This window comes from Rhea pennata, chromosome 2, assembly GCF_028389875.1.
Source record: "Rhea pennata isolate bPtePen1 chromosome 2, bPtePen1.pri, whole genome shotgun sequence".
NCBI classification, from domain to species: domain Eukaryota; kingdom Metazoa; phylum Chordata; class Aves; order Rheiformes; family Rheidae; genus Rhea; species Rhea pennata.
Genome location: NC_084664.1, coordinates 119803523 through 119825008, shown reverse-complemented (window position 1 = coordinate 119825008; position 21486 = coordinate 119803523). Strand labels below are relative to the sequence as shown.

General features: G+C 43.3%; 1 long non-coding RNA gene across 1 annotated transcript; it reads right to left on the bottom strand.

Annotated features, from left to right (window-relative positions):
• Positions 1-9160: 9160 nt before the first annotated feature.
• LOC134136364 (uncharacterized) lies at positions 9161-13492 on the bottom strand. Its single transcript, XR_009957485.1, has 3 exons — positions 13398-13492; positions 12710-12781; positions 9161-10805 (listed from the first exon to the last, which is right to left on the bottom strand). It is a non-coding gene; the product is annotated as an uncharacterized LOC134136364 (long non-coding RNA).
• Positions 13493-21486: the final 7994 nt, after the last annotated feature.

The window sequence follows — 21486 nt, the reverse complement described above, 5'->3', positions numbered from 1 at the left end:
CTGAGAGGATGGGAGCATTGCTGTTGAATGGCTCTTACTGCAGCAGTAGGTCCCTTTCACACAAATGTAGATTAACATAACTTTTAGCATACCTTGAGCTATGTGATATCTTTTTTTTTTAATAATAAAAGTGCTTGGCTATCCAGTATATCTTCAATCATAACACTTCTGAGACTACACCTGGCGGGGGGGGGAACAGAATTTCTAAGGATATGTTCATTACTGACCTATTCTGTACTCTTTTAGTTTGCAACTGCTAATGTTATCAAAACTTGTGCTAGAGTAGAATAAAACAAAATGGATAAAATACATAGGAAAAATAAATGCTGCCAGTATAAACTGCTTTATGGCTTACTTTATGCAAGCAATATCTCTTCACCAGGAAAATCCTTCTGACAGTTAAATGAACCTTAAGGTGCTTTGGGGGCTGGCACAATTTTACTTCCTTTGTTTTTCTCATGTGTTATTTATGACCTGCCAAGTGCTTGTAAAAGGAAAGTAAGGGCTCTCTCTTAACATCTAACAATACTCTCATAATTAGAGCAAATAAGTTTGAAACTACCTAGGGCACTTCTCTCAGTAACTTTTAGCTAGAGTACCATAAAAAGCAATATAAACTTAAATATTAGTATCTGAAATAACAGTATTTTCTTCTCCTGATCGTGGTGTTATGAAGATGTATCAACAACGGTGAAAGGCTATGCTGCAGCCACGATCCAGTGAAGGTTTTTCTTACGTTTTGTGTGTGTAAGGTCAAATTGAAGCGTGCATGTAAGAATATGTACACTTACTGGAGCTTCTTATGTATACCTTTTGAAAAAGGACTGGTGTTATCAGTTCCACCATAAGCTCCTTGTGAGTTTCAATCTTATAATTTGTTTTCTAAATTAAGCAGAGCCCTACAGTGAGTTTAAATAGTCTGCCGTACATGTCCACCACTATTATCTGCTAATGATCTTGTCCCCCTTTCCAGGAACAGTGCCCCTTCTGCTGATGAGTTTGGAATTTGCTTTAGGAGAAGGCTTAAAGGCTGTCATTTTTTAAAAGATGGCTGTCTTAATAAAATGAAATGTCAACATATTTAAAAACTGGGAAAACAGGGACATTAAGGGCAAAAGAACAGAGAAAATTGTCTGAATGCCTGTATCTTCATACTTCAGCTTTTTGGTATCCAGAATTGGAGGCTGCTTGAATTGGACTCTTTAGCCTACCTACTTCAGTTTTCCAGCTGTAAAGTAGTTGTAATTGCTGAAATGGAAAATCTTGAGGTTTATGATATATATATTGAAATTGTTTATGATATATATAGAGAGAGATTATTCTGCAGAACATGCTTACTGGTATCGAATATTAAAGTCTTACAGCAAAGGTGCTTTTGATGATCCAGGTCCTTATATGTGTCACAGCGAGATAACTCTGGTAATCGTTTCAGTTTCTGTATTCGAAAGCCACGATGCAGCTTGATATAATAGATGCAGTCTGGACGTACTCAGAGTACTTATAAGGAAGATCAAGCTAGCAATCAGATGCCTCCCAGCCCTAATCACAAACTGCCCAGCCTATGCCAAGGGACTTGGAGATACCGGAGGCATTCAGTAGAACCACACCAAGGTGTTGCGTGTAGTTAAGTTCAGCAGAGCCCTGGTCTCGCCCCTGCAAGCAAAGAGCGCAGTCCTGCTAGAGTGCAACACGCGGCCGCGGTAGCCACTGCCTTGCTGGGACGTGGACTCGCCCGTCTCAATAGTCTAAGCTCACCTAAAGAACTGTGGATGGGAGCAGCTCCGACAGGAATATAGACTCATTCTGCTCTACCTGTTGTGGGGAGCAGTGGTCTGTGTCTCCCCCAGCCAGCAGGGTAAAGTAACCTCCTGCATTACACTCACTGAGATGCTATAAACCAGCTTGCGAACTCTCCACTCCACATGCTTAAATTTCAAAGGAGGAGCCAATCTCCACAGTGAGTAGGCATGCTGAGTTAACTGCAGCTATGCAGCACATACAGCCCTCAGTAACTGTGGTTCACATCCAGGCTTTTCTTCGGTCGACATGCGTGCGCAGAAGCCAATGCTTCCGACTGTTACCTGCGCAGTAGGCAAAAGACGTTGTAATGGGACTTGCTCAGTCCAGCCACCAGGCAAATGTTTATACAACTTGCAGATATCGTAAGACTTTTAGGAAGATTTGTTAGGGGATGCTAAGTTACTTTCAGTGATGCTTTAATCTAACTCAATTTTATTGAAAGAGCTTTGAGGCAAGCACAGATATGCCTCAGCTAACTTAAACATGGTAACTCAAGTTACTTAGGTAACTTCTTAAGCATGCAAACATCACTGAAATCATGTCATCATATATATCTGCATGTATGTGTCTCCATAGATAAAGCTTTTTAGTGTTAGGATGAGGAGACCAGGAGGCAGATTGCCGTAACATTACAGCAGCTTATTCTGTTTTCTCCTTTGCATTATGGCAGCAGTCTAGGATTATTGTTTCTGCTTTTTCACAACAAATTCCCACATTTTTAAAAAGAACCCTAGAGCACAAAACCTATTATTTTGGCATCCTGCTCATCTGTTTACACTTACAAGCATTTAAAGTACTTACGTGCTGTGTTGCTGTATTTTAGTATATTAATAATGTCTCTCTTCTCAGCTTTTATTTATGTGCAAAATCCTCTATTTTCACTTTGTCTGTTTATGGGAACATGTTAACTATTTCCAGAATTTAAAAAATCTCAGTATCACAGCATGCTAAAACATTTTTAATCTCTAACCATTTAACCTACTGGTATTTTCTTGGAGGAGAGCTGAATCTCAGTTGACTTTTAAAATACTCTGTCCCAAAATGCTCACAAATACGAGGTGCTGTTAAAACTGGCAGCTCCTTGTTAACTAACTGTCTCTACCTGATCTCTTGGAATTAATGTACCCTAGTTCGTGCTCTTTAGGTGTGATGTGGACAAAGAAGAAGCTTTACCCTGAAAAAGAAAAGAAAAAAAAAAGGGGGGGGGGGGAGGAAAATTTGGTAACATTTGGTAACATGTAAAAAAGGTATCAGTCATCACCAAAAATGGTAACATTTACTACACTTACTTTACCTGTTTTAGTCTATGCAACCTAAAAGTAATTCACAGAGTTCCTATGCATGGGCCAACACGTGATGTAGCTCAGACCTCTGCTTGCACCGAGGCTGCTTGGCAGTCTGTGGGAAGGAGCGAACCAGCCGTGCTGGGTTGGGCTAACGCTGCAGAATTGCTCGGAGACTCCAAGACTCCCCCAGCCCGGCTCCTCCTGAGCGCTGCCACCTCCTCCCCGAGAGCCATTTCTAGCAGTCTCCGTCCTCCAGTCGCAGAGTTAAATATGGTATGTGGTGTACGGCTATTGATTCGTATGAAGATTTTAGTGACTGTGGCTGACTGGCCATACCTGGGCTAGTTAGAGGTATTCTTGTGGTCAGCGCTCAGGACTGTACGTCTACGTTTCTATATGCAGGCACGGACAAAATTTACGTTCCTCAAGCACAGGAAATGATAGTCCTGTTTCAAATGCCAAGAAGCGAGTGGGTTGATGAGCTTAATGGCATAGCTATATGGCATAACCATGTAAGTACAAACCAGTCCCTATAGGTTTTTGTGGTTTTACGCTGGAGGATGACAAATGATACCTGAAGTTACATGAAATTAGATCAGTGCAGCAAATTGGAAGCGATATCTGGTTTAGCAGTGACAGTTACATCTTCAAACCTTCTCTTCTAAAGGGTTTACAATGGTTTGGGTTCTGTGGTCACAGAAGTTTTGATATGTATCAAGTTCCTTAAAATCACATTACGTATCTAGTGGAAGGGAAGCCTAAGAGCTGCAAGGTACTAAACTTTCTGTACTTTTTTTTTCTGTGCACAAGCTGTGTGAGGGGCAAATATAATACAACGTTCATTCCTTTCCGTTGGTTTTGAGCTCCATCCTCTTTTCTAGTGTCTCAGCGTCTGACACCCACAGGACCAGTATTCAGAATGGCCATGTCACCAGGTGGAACTGGGAGACGAGGACTCAGCTCTGCTCCAGATCATGGCAGAGCACTCTGCGTGGAAACTGCTATGGGCATATGAGGTCATGTTTAAAGTATAAAATAAACTTTATTGGGATCAGTTTGAGGGAAAATCCTCCAGCAATTTTCCTGAATGTAACAGGCTGCAATATATTTTTCCTCTTTGCACCTCAAGAAAAGGGAGGGAATGAATTCTTCCAGGCTATTTCATCCGAGGGAGTGGAAATTCACTGTGTACATTTGGATGAATGTTTTTACTCTCAAATTCTTTACAGAATAATAGCTTTGTAGCCAGAATTATAAGAGCAGTAACTGTAACAGTTACTAAATAAATGAGGCCAGTCAGGCTGGAGTGGCTGGAGGTGGTTGTACTGCCTTGTCAGACTGGTTGGGGAGGAAGGTGCAGTGTATCAGAGGGCAGCTGCCAGAGCACCTGCGTCTCTGGGGGAGCGAGCTGCGGAGCCGCGCGTCACAGATTTAATACAAGCTGAAGTTGTAAATATTTAGACAGAATTCGAAAACTACCTTCAAGACTTTTTTATGCATGAACGACGATTTTTGGTTAGATGCTGGTAGCCTTATTGGTCTGCTCTCGTTATAAATTACAGCTAAGGAATTGTTGGCTTGGTGACAGAGTAGCACAGGTTCAGTTTTTCCAAGGGTCATGTGATAACTGAAATCACATATTAACTGCAGTCGTCTTACTTTGGGCTAAAATTACAAAATATTTTGATACAACAATTAATGTGTATAGCTACTGTTCTCATCTTGCAACAAACAGAACACCACGTTCAGCCTCCAGCCTGGCAGGCTTGTGTAAGCAACGCACAGTGGGGAGCTGCCAGCTCCTGTGGTTTCTCTTGCAGCTCATTTTATCCTTGATTTTTGTTCTGGAGACTTGAGGTGCAAGAATTGAGGGATTGCAATAGAACAGAACTTTTCTTTCTTAGGAAAAAAAAAAAAAAAAAAAAAAAAAGGCTCTTCAGCTTGCAGAGTGCTTGGAAAATGTGAGTCAGGTCCATCTTCAAGCTCTGAAACCAGAGAGCAAATAAAGAACCTAACAATATTGCTCAGAATAAATAACTGCGTTGTGGGGCACCAGACTGGAGGGGAGGGGGACAGCTCTTCATTTTTTTACTCCTCAAGCTTGGCACATCTGCCACAAGGTAAATAAACAAATCATTACTGGAGTCAGGAAAGGACAAGCTAATGTAAAACAGGCTGAGGACATAAATTAGTAGTCCAAGTGCTCTGCTACAGGTGAGTGCTTGTGAGGGGAGTGACTTAAAATGCCAAATAAACCCTTCTGCTGAAATCCAGAGAATATGTTTATCCTGCTGTTTTATTTTAATCTAAGAATTAGCAACAGCTACTACAAAAAATGCAAACACAGAAAGACAAACACTGCAGACTGTTACTGGTAAACAGAAAGCCCAGCCCCTGTAAACCAGAAGATACCAAAACTTTAAGCACTGCTTTGTGTTTTTCAATTCTAATGGCTTTATGGGATTAAATTTCTGCTTTTATTTTGCAACCATGAGGATTTTCAATGGCAAAGAAAAGAAAAGGTGAAATTCTTGCATAATCTCAATTTCAGCAACTGAGATTTTATGGGGAAAAGCGGTGCACGACTAAGGATAAAACAATGACAGCTGGCAATGAGTAAATGTGCTCATCTCCAAAGTGCTTTCATATTCCCAGAAACTGTTAATGCAAACTCTGCCAAAACTTGTCAGCAAGTGTCACATTATTGCTTCTTATTTATTTCTGGGGTTAGCACTGGCTTGTAACATTTCAATCTCAAGACGGTACATCAGGTTTAAGAAGATGGTCATATACGCACCGAAGAAACTGTTAAGCTGATGTCTCACTCACTAGCCCACATCTACAAATAATTAACATCGCCTAGCTTGAACGAGTGAGCAGACCCGGTCGAGCAGACACGGGAACCTGCACTCGGAAAATAACCGCACGGGGGCCGTTTCTGGAGTGCTTGAGGAGCACAAGGGCAACGTGTCTGTCCTCACAGTCACCTCATGCTTCTCACTTCAGATTGCAGCTAATTGTTTAAGAAATTACTTTCGTCTGAAGTGAAGTGAAATTTGGGGGGAAAAAAAGATCAGTCCGTATTGAATGAATAGTGTGAATTTAGATTTCGTTTTAGGTGTAAAGCCGAAACAACGATCCCAGAAGCTTGCCTGACTCCTTGTGATATGGGCTGTTTGGATATAACAACAAAGCAAGTTCATGCGACGGCTGTATTAACAGAGCTACAGAGCTTAGACAGCAAATCTGTATTTAGATGTAATTGCTGCAGAATCTAATTAACAGTTGTATATGAAAGACTCCAAAGTCTCTGATTGCTTCTGAAAATCACCGATACTGCCAAAACTAAGAACTCAATAATCATGACACTGGCTTACATCGTGAGACTTCTGCACTCAAGTCATTTATTTGATTTCTGCTTAACCATGAAGGAAAAAAATAGCTTTCATTTATAAAACAACAAAAAAACACAAATGTGATTTAAAGGCCCAGATTTGGGAGAAAGCATGAAATATTGCAAGAGCAAGTTATGAACAACCTTGCCCTAGCATAAGCAGCAGATCACTTAAGTATCTGTTAGATAGCATATAGTTTTGGAGAATTTCACACTACCATTAGGAGGCATCCTGAAAAAGTATTTTTATATTAACTACCAAGTTATAATGGCAAAACTGTGTCGCCAGTATGGGTGGGTACAGCCCTACTCTGCCTGGCTGCCAGGAGTGGGCCAGTAGCACAGGGCTCCACTAAGGGGACTGTACATGTTTTCTCACATTTCTCTGCAGCAGTACAGATGCCACTCTTTGATTCACCTGATCTGATGTGCAGACATGCAAAAAAAAAAAAAAAAAAAAAAAAAAAAAAAAAAAAAAAAAAAAAAAGTTGCAATAATCTGTTGGAAAGAAAGGAATTAAGAGCAACTGGAAATGGGTCACTTATAAGAGGGATTTTATATCCCTCCTCCCTTCAAAATCCATGGCTGCTGCATCTTATGTTATTTCTATGCATGTAACTTTTTTTTTCTTTTTCTTTTGTTCATCCTCTTTTCATTCCTATGCTGTCACTATAGATGACTATTTCCCCCTTCAGTCCTAGGAGGGACTAACACTACAGGGTGGCCCCCAGATGTTTCAGGAACAGCTTTTTATTTCATCGGGGGAGACTCAGCCGGACGCAGAACGTGCAGCCTCTGTACTCTTGCTCACCTTGTTAGTGTTGGGTGCAGCTTCTGACCACATCCAGAACGAGCACGAGGCCTATGGTTTCCTTTTATGCATGTAAAACGGTACCAGAATGGGATGAAGATCTGTAACTTTTCTTCTTCCGTTACATAAGTTTTTTAGATCTAAGGGGGGATGTGTGACCATGACTGCTATATCAGTCCACTTATCTGCGTGACTTCTCACTGCTCTCGCAACAGCAGTCTCTGCCCCATTTCTGCTACTAGGCTCTTAGAAATGTAGATTCCCCCCAAGAACCGTGACAGCCATATGGGGAGATGTCTAAAGCCCAGAACAGCAACATGCCCATCTTCAGTGCAATTCAGGCTAAGTCACACAGTCATTTCACACATGTCCCCCACCACTTCCTGACGAGCAGTCAGATGCAGCTATCCTCCTGTACAGCAGAAATGGAGAAGTCAGAAGCATCTGCAGGTTAATGGGACCATAAAAAAAAATATGAACTTAGTCATTTTCTTTCCTTCCGCATGGAGGTCTCACATGTTTTCTACAGTTTTTCTCTGAATTTCTTCTTTTGCCACAGAGCAGAAGGGATTATTAGCCCTCTAGAAACAAGTTTTGCAGGAAGGTCTAACTACACACATTACATTTCAAACCAGAGCACATTTTACAGCCCATTTTGGAAGAAGCTACTAGCTATGGTGCAGTAACGTTTTTTTCCAAGTGATAACAGGGATTTTTGCATCTGACCCGACTCCTGTCTTATTGCTCTATTACAAAGACTTTTGCTTTTGCAAAGTCTGATTACGCGTTAACTCAAAACATAAATCCTAACAAATTTTCCATCTCACTTTGACATTCTCTAGTTTGGTCTCTTGCTTAAAAACTCTATTCTACAAAATTCTATGCTGTCACTTTTGTGAATGAGAAACACTCTTGGAGCCCTGGTAAATAAACTTTTACTCTGAGACTTAATTTATTCCAGCTGTGCTATTCCCATCTGTTGCTATGCCCTTTATTTACCTAATCAAACCACCTGTTGTTTCAGATAAATTGCCAAAACTATTATCTGTCTATTTATTTTAAGTTTAGGATCCAAACAGAGAGGACATAAAAATAACATGGTCATTCGCTCTGTATTCTCCAAGTAGATAACTAAATTCAATAGCCAAATGAAAGACAAATGTTCAGTTGGACAGAGAAGCAGCTGAAGGAGCTTGGTAGACTGGATTCCTAGTGGGAAGAAAGTCCTTTGCCTTTAAAATCTAGTCTGCTCTCCAACACAGTCAGGAACACACCCTTAGGAAACAGCAAACAGATTCTCCCAAATAAGGGGAATTGCACACAGTTTCCAAATAAGGAACTCTCTGTGCAGTTTTAAACAAAGGAAATCATCCCCCCTTTTCCTACTGTAAGTCAAATGAATCACTTTTCCCCTAGAAAAATCAAGTATCCTTTCCTAAATGAACACATTCACTCCAGCATTTTGAAGTTCCTATGCTTTCAGTTTTGATTTTGCAAAAAGATATAAAAAAGATGTCTTATGTTCCAGTAGGCGGATTGTTTCTATAGTTTCTTTATACTCTCTGCTTCAGCTGACTTAGGAGAGCCTGTCTGTCTCTGCCAAAATGCAAAACAACTTTTTAAGACATGAATTATCTTTCAGAAGTCTGCAGAAAATATTTCATACAGCAAATACTTGTTACTGCTCCGAGAGCAAAGGGACCAAGCCCATGTGTTTGTAACTCACTTAAGAAAGCAAAGAAAAATACAAAGCCACTTGTCTAATCTGCATTTTCTCTATTGGTCTTTTACTGGGTAACAGGCTTTAGGAACCTGCTACCATCAAGGCCAAAGATTACTACATTTACATTTGAGGGGAAAAAAAAAAAAAAAAAAAAAAAAAAAAAAAGCCTTTGAGCCATTAAGTGACATGCTCTTGCCTTCGAGTCCCAGAGAAGCCATCTCCACCTCTGTCTGACCTGCAACCCAAACCTCTGATCTCACAGTGTTATTTACGTGCAAGTTCAGAGTTTCTATCTGGAAATCTGATTTTTCTCCCATGCTAGTGCTTTATATCAAATTCTTACTTGCAACTCCGTAACAGCTGTTTTGGCCCACAGGCAGACCACTAAATTAATTTTGCAGGGTGTCCCAATAAAATCAGGACCTAATTAATGGTGATTTTTTTTTCTCCCCCCCCCCCCGAGAAGTTGGCAAGCAATTGGATTTAGTGGACGCATGTGCTCTGACTATCGTATACTCTATGTATTGTCCACATAGCCCAGTGGACGTCAGTGGCTCCAACCAACTTGAATCACTGAATGTTGCCAATGTGCCTCCTAATGGTGCCCTCTCAGAGCCGGCCTGAAGGTGGGGGGGGGGGGAGTGTTATACACTATAAAGAAATCACTGCAGCTGGAATTTCCATGCACGTCATCTGGAAAACCCACTTTTCATCTCTAGGCTGAAGACTGGGTCTCAGTTTAGACCAGTGGGGTTTTTGCTCCTGTAGAGACTGTCAGAGTTCTGACAATACCAGGAGGAGAGAAAAGGTTATTTTGGCTTTAAGGGTATAATGCCCTTATTTTATGAAGTTTCCTCTTCCACTTGGAGATCGGGGGGAAGGTGAGGCGGAGCAGCAAAGGGGAGTCGCGTAGCTCCGGTTTCACGTCTCTATCCCACAAAGGAGGCAGTTGCGTTCCACATCTGGCCCTAACAAATTGTGTGCTGGACGAGCCCCGCTGCAGGCACCGCAGCTCAGTCGCACCCTCCCTATCTCGCTGGCTCTCAGCTGAGATGGTCCCTGGGAAGGCTCTCGCTCACCAGGCCTGGTCTTTTGCCTCCTCCTCCCACCCACCAGAGTTTCCCTGGCAGCTGTGTCTTAGCCCTGAGGATGTCTCCACCTACCACTTCCTGCTATGAAAGCCCTTTAGATTTATACCACATCTGCAAATCTGGATAACGAGACACAAAATGCTGAGCTGTATCACCTCTCAAAGGCACAGATGGGGGGAGGGACACAAAAGTGACTTCATGCACCTTGGCAGCTATTTTTCTACTTGGATTCTAGGGAGCCAGCGCATATCGAACACTGAATCTGTTTTAGCAGCCCTCGAGTTCCTTTAAGTAGTTCCAGCAGTCCTCAGAGCCCACAGCTGCCACCCTCAGTGAGCACTCCCCACACAGCAGCTAGCGCGTGGGAGTATTTATGATTAGCCCACGCAGCGCTCGGATAAGCCAGTTCTTTTACCACCGTTGTCATCCTTAACGCTTCCGCAGCCGCAGTGACCTGGCTTCGATGTGGTTCTCTGCAACAGGTACGAGGGTGAAGAAGAAAATGCGGCTTAACTAGGTGTGGAGGGGGTGTAAGAGCTTTTAGGACAGATCGGAGCTGGGAGGTGAGAGCTGTATAGCTGCGTGGAGGGTAGGAAAGGCGCTGCCCAGGGCCTCAGTCCCTCGGGAGGAGATCTTCCCCAGGAAGCTCTGCAAGCGTGTTCCAGGCTTCCTCTTGACAGCTTTTTGTTTTGTTATTTTCCTGCAAAGAGGAAAGAATTAGTACAAAGCATGCTTCTGTAAGAGGTGGCTTGTTTTGTTGGCTCCCTTCCAAGTTATTAAAAATGGAAGTACCAAAAATGAAATCAGTTTTCCAAATTTGGTGATTTCCTCCATTGGTGACTGAAAAGAAGCATTTCTACATTTTATTTCTGGCCTGTATTTCGTGTGCTGTTGTAAAACTGTAAAGCTTGGGCTATAAATGCTTCAGGGAACTTAAAAGAATACTATTTTCGCTGGATCTTAAATCACAAAAACTTTTCTATTACTTTGAATTTCTTGTACCTTACCAAAATCAACTTTTGAGGCTTTTAAACCTACCTCTTTATTTACCTCAGAAGTTTAGCAGGAGATGGCTATATACTATTATATTAGTATATATACTTTTATAATATATTAACTATTATAATCCAAATTCTGTTGGAACAATGAATGTCAAGATTCCTGAAAAGAAAACCTGTAGTTTAATGACAGCAGGTTGCAAGAATAGAGAGAAAGGAAGACATAGACAGAGAGATGTCATGCATTAAAAATTGAATGTTATACAGAAGCAAATATAGAAATACATTCTAAAACTGTGTGCAATGAATTCTTCTCAACCTCTCAAGACTCGTATGTGGAATGCACTATGTGCCAGAGGCACCAAATAAGGAGGGCACACAAATAATTCAATGAATTAATTTAAAATACTACTGGATTCCTGTATGCAGCATGAATTATTCCGACTGCAGTTTCAAGGTTCTTTATGCTTGAAGTAAAGGAAAGGAAAGGGAAAGCCAGTTAGTTCAGAATATAGGAAACTTAGGTTGTAAAACGAGTGATGTTCATCAAAACAGAAGGCACATGAGAATTCTGAGATTTTGCTCTGCTGCATGATAAATTAGGCCTTTCTCTCCTTGCTTTTCCTGGCTTTCTCATATTAGGGAAACCTCAATGCTCACCAAAAGCAATCTTTTCTCCCACAAGAGACTAATGATTATAACATTTTCTATCCAATTCACATTCCCATCCCACCTTTCTTGGAGACTATTACAGTCCACACAGCTCCAGCCCCACTGCCCTGATATAATACTATGTCCTGTTCAGATATTTAAAGTCAGAATAGGATCCAAATCCAGGACGGGGCTCATGACTGTGATTCAGTTAAGGAGATAGATGCTTTCCTCCAATCCTGACTCAGTTAACTAAAATCCTGAGCCTCAAAGATTTAGATGTCTATTTTGTATTTAAATTACTAATTACTTTTAAGAATCTGAGCCTAAGTCCCTCGGGCTTAAGCTGTGGCTCTCACCTTAGCATTTCCTATAGCTCTTTCGTAGAGATCCCTGTTCAGTTTGCTGGCCCTAGGTATTTCAGGAGGGAACAGGCATCTACCTCAAACCTAAGAGCACTATTAGGTAGCAGAGACTTTATTAAAAGCTAAGGTGCTGCAAAGCTATCACTGGCACTTTCTAAAACCCCATGGTGAATTTAGCTTTTTGCTCCCCTGACTCATCTTTGTGCACACCTGAAACCCACCTACTGTGCCTGCCCCTTAAGCTTTCCACTTTCTACGTGCTTAAACACAGCAGCTTCTTCCCTGAGCGCTCTTCCATGAGGCGTGTGCTGCCTTCCTCTAAGAAGCAATAGCATTTTTCTTTCCTCTACTGCTTTGCAATATCCTTGTTCTGGAATCCAGCCAGTTCCTCGAGCACACGGAGTCACAAGTGCTTAGTTCAGAAGGGTATTAAATAAATAATAATAATATAATTAATAGCCCATAAATATAACCTTAAGGGGTTTCTATTCTTCACACGTGCCTGGAAAGCAACTTTCAAAAAGTATTTAATTTGGGTGAGAGTTCTTAGGAGGAACATAATAAGCAAAAAATCAGTCTGTGCTACTCACTTGAGACTGGGCGCCAGGCTGCAGGAGTGAATCATTTTGGAAGCAGTGGAAGCAGCGCTTCTTTCACGTTTCCTGAAATAAGAGAGGACATAATATACATGCAGTTGCGCACACATGAGCAATACACTATTGATGCCTATATTTAGTGGTCTTGAATGTTTAAGTTCAAGGATGTCGTATATAATGCCTGGTTGTCGGTCTCAGCGGCTGGCCGGGGGGGTGTTCCCACAGGATGCCCCTCTTCCTCCGCACGCAAGCCCCAGGGGCTCCGGCCAGGAATCACGGCCGGCTGGCGCGGGGGGACGTTATCCGGCCGACTCGCTTTTCAGAAGCTGCCGGCGCGTAGCGAGCGGCGCGGGGGACTTCTAGGAGGCTCGGGATGGGCGCGGGCGCTGCCGCTAGCGGAGCTGAAGCCTGCCTTGGCCCCTGCGGCCGGGCTCCGCAGCCGCTCCAGCTTTTGCCAGATGGCCGCTGGAAGTTGCTCTTTATTTCTGGGATGTCCAACCTGAGCTCTCACAGCTAAAGCAGGAAACGCTGGAGTTTGAGTAAAGCAAGTGCCCAAACATGCTAAATATTGTAGAAAAAGTAAGTGAAACAAAAGGTTATCGTTTTCTTTTCAGACTGAGAAGCTGAAATAATCAATCCCTTGTTCTTACTCTTTACCAGCCCGAAGATTTAGTTATATTACCACTTTCTGCGCTGTCAAAGCTAAATGAAGACCTTTCTGGGCCCCCGCAAGCCGCGTGCCCCTGCGCCGGTCCCTGCCTCTGCGCGGCACTTCCCAGCTCCCCCAGCGTGCTGAGGCAGTAAGTGTCGGCGGGCCCGCGGTGCGGGTGATTTACAGCCCGATCTCCCGAGCGCTCTGCGTCAGCACCGCTCCGGAGGCAGCGGGAGCGCGACTGGGCGGCTGCCGGTGGGGGCCGAGAGAAGGGGAGCTCGCTGAACCGCTCCTGCCGCGAGACGAAGCTTTCCCCTAACTATTCCCCGAGCTTCTCGTCGCCATGAGGGTGAAAACAGCGTGAAAAACCTGCCCCTCACCTCCGAAAGGCACGTGAAGACATGTTTATTAGTATTAGTGAGGCACTCTGCCGTCTGAGCCCTCCAGCAGCACGGGTGAACAACTCTCTGTGCAGACGGGGGTTAGGGCGATCCTCAGTAAATACAGAGAGACCCACGCAGAAAAAAGGAGAAGCCGGATTATCGACCAGGAGCTCACCGAGTGGTCACTGGCTGTGCTGCTCACCAAATGATTCAAGAGCCCCGTGGGGGGAAAAAAAAAAAAAAACTAGAACATCACACGCAGTTAAAGACTGCCTCATCACACAGTTGTGCAAGGGGCTAAACGAAGGGTGAAGCTCTTGACCAACACTTGCCTGAGATGTCCACGTCCTTTTAAACAGTCTGCTCATCCACAAATACCTTTCTTCCGATCTCCCTTTACTTCGGTCCCGCCACGTCTGCCGGCCGGCTGCTGGCCGTGTCAGAGGAGCAGCAGCGAGGGTCCTGCTGCCGCCAGGACGGCCTCGCTCAGCGCGGCCCCTCTCCTCTCCAAGCCAGGCAGAAGCTGCTGCACCCGTTTCCCAGCCGCGCGCGAGGCGAGCGCAGTGCGGTATCGGTGTGCCGCCTCTTGCCGGGGCGCAGCCCGAGCCCCCACCCAGGGAAAAGGCAGGCTCGCGGCCGCAGGATCCGTTTGCTGCGGTGACTCTTGCCAGAGGGCACCGAAAGAAGAGGGCAGCTGGGTGGTGGAAGAGGACAGTTTGCCCCGTCAGAGCCCAGTCTGCTACAGGAGACTGAGGAACTGGGGCTGGTGAAGCCAGAAGTTAGAAGGGAAAAAATTTTCTTTACTCCTTCTGTCTTCCAAAAAAAAAAAAAAAAAAGGCAACAAGGAAGTCACAAGTTTAAGGATTCTGTCCCTGGATATAGGGAGACGAATAACTTTGAGTAGCACAGCCCAAACCAGCAGTGGCAATTTTTTTAAAGACGTTTTTAATGTTGGCTATAGCTGAGGAAATGGTGATTGCTGAGGGTGGGGGACCTAGAGTGTTTAGTGCAGGCTTGCTGGGTTACTTTTGGTTTGAAATAAGGATAGCTTCAGGGACAAGTAGCCGAGTTCCCAAGCCAGTATTTTGTGGTTTTACAATCACACTTTCAAAAATGTTTTTTCCTTCCTGTTGCTGCATGGAAGATCCACCAAAATAGCCATGAAGATGGCCACTACACCATGCAAAAGAAAAAGAAGATATCGTTAATAGCATCTATTAACTGTTTTGCAGTTTGTGTGATATATGCCACGAAGAGTCAAATAGGTTGGAAATTGAAGTGTGTTTTCTACTGTTTTAAATTTGATTTAAAGTGACTTTTTAAGAACATAACATTGCCTGCAGAGTTTATTTTACATTTCCCAGTAAATAAGAGTTAGGTTGCCAGGCATGATTACTTTGGGGTTTTTTGGTTGTTCCTAAAATCATGGTCTACAAAAATCCTAAAACGCAGAATGTGGTGTTCAACATTTTTGGAAGAATTCCTCATTGTGTCCCTTTAGCACTCCACAGTCTGCTTTACTGTTGCATCTCTGCCTATAATCTGTAGTGGAAAAAATCTTAATTCACAACTTTGTAATATTTAATAAGAAAATATGAAAAGCACGTCCCTGTTTCTTTTAAATAACTATGACACTAAAATAATAACGACATAGCTCTTTCTATCAGCTGACTGGTTTATGGGTGAACTAAACAGGGCAAAGAGCACAAGCAATCCTTGGTATGCGACTGTTCATGCTGCTAGTATGCTTTCTGGGATGGCTTTGGTCCATGCTGTCAGTACTTCTCAGGCAATGCCCAGGCACGAGCCAGAAACCATTCCCAGTAGACAGCAAGGACTTCTTTCAGAAGAGGAGGATGATGTTGCCACATGGTTGCAAGCTGGGCAATGCCAGCTCCTAGGGTTGAAGGACAGCACCAGACCTGTTTAGGTTACTAATACAGCTATAACTGAAGTGATTTAGAAAGGAGGCAATTCCTCATCTTACAAACGGAAAGTTGAGGAGCAGATAGTGAGGTGATGCAGCCAGGGCCAGCGGTGGTAGATCCTGGAATAGAGCACAGATCTTTTATCCAAGTTAGCAATCCATTGGCAATGGACTGCTGGCGGTCCCTGCTGTCAGGCCATAAATCCCAAGGCTGATGCTTCAGCCAGGCCTGTTTGAATAATCAGATAACTTGTGTGAAATGCTGCCACGAGTCTCAGCTTCACTACGTACTTAGCTCTCCTGCACCTTCCTTGTAAAATGGTCCTGATTCTACATAGAGCCCATTAACAGGATCTCAAACCAGTGGACTATGTAAGGTGCATGGATCTGTTTGCCTAGTTTCTTCATGGAATGGGTAGTGATTTAAGTAACATGATGTAGACCTGAATCACATTTCAACTGCACCAGTCTGAGTAGTCTTTTAGTCTGAAAAATATGTATTTACTCTAGGATCTGAAGTATGTGCTAGAAGGTAAAGGGGGAAGGGACAAAGAAGCTGGATACAATTGTTATTTCTCCTACTAGAAGTCTGTAACCTCCAGCAGTGGTGTTGTGACAGTGGAGTACGTTAATGCCTTGGGAATTATTGCTAAGCCAGCCAGCATTTGTCTGGGAGAGACCACAATCAGTTTGATGGGGAGGGAAGATGTTGGGTACCTGTCTCCTTCAGCATGCTGCTTCAGCTATGTAACCACTAAACTTAGGGTTATGGCAACTGTTAAAAACCAAAATATATTCCAGCTTCCCTTCCCCTCCCTCCCCAAACCCCAGACACCCTGGGCTCTCCCTAAATAATGTCTGTGGTCATGTATTCAGGTTATTTGCAAAGTTTCCACTGACCTCAGTCATTTCATAGGAACATTCATAGGAACGAATGTGGTCCTTCAGCCCTGGACAATTTTGTGATAACGAGAGTAGGTAGGATAGAAAGGGACAGGAAAAAGACCAGAGGAAAGTAGAGGCCTAGGCTGGTACTGCCTTTTCATCATCAGCAGAGCCCAGGAAGAGCTGGGTGCTGCTTCATCCTGAGCTATCAAGTCAGTTGAGACTGAAAGCTACTACTGGCAGATTCACGGGGCTGGGGTCATGCTTAGAGCTGGCGCGTGTTTGTTCAGGCAAGAAGGCTGTCTGGGCAACAACCCCGAGCGCTTTCGATTTGCTGGCTTCACGTGTTGCCCCCTCTGAAAACAGTGAAGTCCAATTAAGTTTGGAAACAAGACAGGGGGATCTGTGTGCATCTTAAAACAGCTTTCCCTAAATAAAAATAAAAATAAAAAAGACAGTGAAGGCCAGCCCTCACTTTTAAAACGTCTCAGCTTTAAAATCTCTCGGGTTTTGCTCCTCTCTACTCTTGCTGGGATGTCTGAATAATTGGAGAGTTTAAGTCACAAAGACTTTCAACAGAATATTTATCTTGCAGGCTTGAAGCTTCATCGGTACTTCAGTCTCATACCCTGGAACAGCTGTCTGTAGAAAAACAGATGAGCTTTTAAAATCAAGTTACAAGCTCACCTTTTACATACTTAAAACAGGTCTATTTTAATGTGGAAATATTAAGGGAAAGGTGATAAACATGCACATGATGAAGAAGGAGAGCTGTTTCCAGCACGAAGTTGGGTGTATGTGGAATCAGGATGCACTGATCTAGATTTGTACAGATAATGCACTGAATAATTGGAACAACTCCAGCCGTTGTGCTTTTTTAAACTGTCTTTCAGATATCACAGGTCCTCCTTATCGGAGGGGAGGACTTTTACTGGGTCTTACAGGAACTTCATCCCAGCTTGATGCAAAGAAATTTGCAGTGCTTCTTGAACAAGGTATCACTGCTTTTGTGTCTCTGAAGTCCAAGACTTTCTGTGCTTGTGACTATAAATGTCAGAGCCCCCTGACTTACACAAGTCTACAGCCACAAGACTGTGTATTTCCCTTTTTATTTCAGTCTCTCCTCACAATTGTACTGTACAGGAAAATGGTAGAATTTCTGCAGTTCCAGTTATCAAATGTGAAAACTATAGAAAATCCATAGGTGACCTTAGATGAAAACTTGTAGAAAATTCAAGTGGTGTTTTCTAAAGCACTTTTTAAAAACTATTAAGTTGCTAAAAATGCTCTTGGTCTTTGGAATTTCACATGAAAACCACTTTTAAAGGAAAACATACTTATTTCTCCTTTTTCTCGGTTCCTGGGGCACTTGCCACAGCTTGTATTTTATTCTGGTAAAACTGGTGTATTAGTCATTGAACTGAAAGAAACGAAGGGACAGAACTTGTCCTTCATTCCTCCTTTTTGCTTGTTTGCTTCTTGCCTTTGAGGGGCAAGGCCTATCACTGTCCTAACCAAAACACACCTTTCTGTGGTCACTCCTCCTCTCTCAAGCCAGCCGCCCCTTGGAACAGGCACAGTTTAGAGGTTAGCAGCCTCTTGTAGATCAGCTTTTGAAAGGCTGCTGGACTCTGGGAACTTGTCAGACTCCTCCTGTGGGCTGTTATGCCATGTAAGGAGACTGGGAAAAAGAGAAGACATGAACACGTAAGACATGAACATGTAAGGAGAAGAAGTACAGAGCACAGCAGTGCAGCTGACAGATACAGGGGATGGCTAAAGAGGCAGAGAAGGGCTGAGGAAAGGGAAAGACAGAAGAACTTTTGTAGATGCACAAACACTTTGCTGAAACAGCGTCTTCTTTGTGGAGCTGTTTTGTGGCATCACTTTACAAACTTTCAGCCAAACCTTTAAAAAGTCTTGGCCTCCACCCTACTCGTTTATGCTGCTCTCTAAGCTAAACTTTCCCCTGGCTCCCCCTCCTTTTTTTCCTTTGGGATCCTTACTTGCCACACTGTGCCCACACTTACGCTCCGCACCCTCATTGCTTCCAGGTCCTCCTCTCTCTCTCTCTTTGCTCCACAGAAGATGCTCATTAGCTGCCCCCCGTTTCTAGTCTTTTTCATTTCCATGCTGGGAACTGTCTGATCTTAAGATAACCTTAAGCTACTTTCTAAAATACTACCTTAAAATTCCTCCAGCTTTGAACCCTTTCTGTGATATTACCCTCAAGCATATATTGGCAGAGATCAAAGAGGCAGAAATCATTGTCAGCTTGAGATAAACCATCTCCATTGAACCAAGCCCTGCTATATGATGGGCAGAGACTCTCTTATCTTTTCTGTGTCCTTTTCTTGTGACTGTTGTCCCTGCAAGCCCATTCTTCAGTTCCCTACCCCACTTTGTGCCAAAAGTGGGTTTCAGTTGCAGAGGTACAATGAAGGACATTTAAAGGGCTCAGAAGTTTATCTTTACAGCAGGCCAACAAGCACCAGCCTTTCAAAATGAAGTATCAACAACAGTGTGCCTCCTGCCACCCCTTCTTAAAGCAAGTAGAGAGTTGCACAAAGGCATGAATTGTACTCATATGGATGACACAAATTGAGTACAAGGATTCTCAGCGTAATAATTGTGATTACCCCCAAAAGACAAGGTAGATATCTTGGACATCTAATCCAAACCCTGTTAATTTGGATGATCACTTTCTCTCCAACAGCCTGTGTCACCTTCCATGAAGATTTAATTCATCAAAATGAATTGTACTTTAATAGGAACAGATCAAAGAAGTTTTCCCCAGATATCTTTTTCAGATGTAAGTAAGTCTGTTTTTAAATCAGAAACCGGGTGATGTAAGAAGTCTGGTGGTCTGTCCCCAGAAGCAGGTGAAACTCTTTCTCAGCTCACAAGGCAGAAATCTCTGCCCACCCATCCTGGAACAAGGTCATAACATCCTCAGAAATGGTTTACAGAGGTCTGAGGTTAGGCTCTGCATCCTGGCCCTGACCGTGCTGGAACCAGGCTGGTTTAAGAAAGTCATGTTTCCTACTTGCTTGGAGACGTGATCCTGCCACACCTGGGAGTTTTTTCACAGAGGAAGAGTTCTCACCAAGGGGAAATCTTGATCAGCACTTGCTGCAGTTTGAGCAATGCCAGTTTGCAGAGGCCTTGCAGCAACCAACATGGTCTTCGAGGCCCGTGGGTCAGCCATGGCATGCCATTTCCCCCTCCCTTTGGAGTACAGACTTTAACCCCATGCAAGTGCTAACTCCCAAATGACTCAGTCTGTAGACATCAGAGGATGTGTAGGTGGGGAGCATAGCCTGCTTGCCTACCTATGACAGTGTCCTGTCTTGCAATGCCTTGTAAGCAGAGGTCAGCATGAACATTGCATGAGGCTGCTGCTTTACATATTCTGTCAGTGTTCAAAGAAAGCGTATGTGCAATCCGACATCTGCAAGAGGGATGAAAACTTCCTGGCGGGGCATGTTACACAAACATGAGAAAACATCTTTCATTTAACTTCTTGTTTACACGATCCATCATTCAGGTAGGGCTTTCTTACTGTCGTAGTTACCATCGGTGGTTTTAGAAGCTTTGACTTCATCCGACCTCAATGAGAACTGCAGGTGTTTTGCTGAGCAAGTCAGAAATCGGAACACTCGAATTCTGCTATTTCAATGCTTTGGGTTATTTTTCCTCATGTTTGGGATAAAGAGTCAACAAAGTATAACCTCTCCTAACCCCCCAGCAAGAAATACTTAATTTTTATTGTCTAGAAAACAAATGAACTTCTTCATAGTTACATCAATTAGAGCAGCTATATAACGTAGTATTTTTGACAACTAGCCAGTTACTTAAAAGCCTTAATATAGATTATGGAAACCCAGACTCACCTCTTCAAAGCTTTGGCTGGGAAAGAACATGTTAGAAAGTTTGCTGAAGAGGACTATAATGAGCTGGATAAACTTCTACTGTGATGTTAGTAGAAAGAAATATCACTTCAGACTTGTTTCTCTTCTGATTTTGATCTTCATCTCCAGTAACTGAGTTTTTCCTACTGCAGCAAAGAAAAACAGTCCTGTTGTGAAAGAAGGAAATTACACAGCCACAAGTTCTGGGTCATCTCAGAATAAAATCGAAGTCTCAGAAGAACGACTGAGGTTCAAGATTCACCATTCATAGAATCATAGAATTAGTAAGGTTGGAAGGGACCTCTGGAGATCATCTAGTCCAACCCACCTGCTCAGCAGGGTCACCTAGAGCATGTTAGACAGGGTTGCATCCAGGCAGGCCTTGAAGATCTCCAGAGAAGGAGACTCCACAACCTCTCTGGGCAACCTGTTCCAGGGCTCTGTCACTCTCACAGTGAAGAAATTCGCCCTCACGTTCAGGCAGAACTTCCTGTGCTTCAATTTCTGCCCATTGCCTCTTGTCCTGTCACATGGGACAACTGAAAAGAGTTTGTCCCCACCCCTTGACACCCTCCCTTCAGGTACTTATAGACATTGATAAGATCCCCCCTCAGTCTTCTCTTCCCCAGGCTGAAGAGTCTCCAAGAAGCCAGTCTGGTTTGAAATGGGCTAAAAGACAGGGAAATATTACCAGCGAATTGAAGCAGAAGTCTGTACTGCATCTATAGCATATTTTCATCTTTTGTCACAAGACATTAGGCATATCAGTTTCTGTTCAGATCACTTGACTGCTGACTGTACTTCAGAGAGATTAATTCTCTTTCCTAGTTTTACTGTCTTTGTCTATGCCTTAAGACAGCTGCACTGAATTTCCTGGTGACACCTGCAGCTATGACCCTACGATGGAAATCCAATAATTCTTCCTGTCTGTGTGGATGAAGAGCTAGATGGATGAAGCAAGTGTTTCTTCTGAAGCCCATCCTTCTCTGTCCTCCCCTCATATCTATGCACCA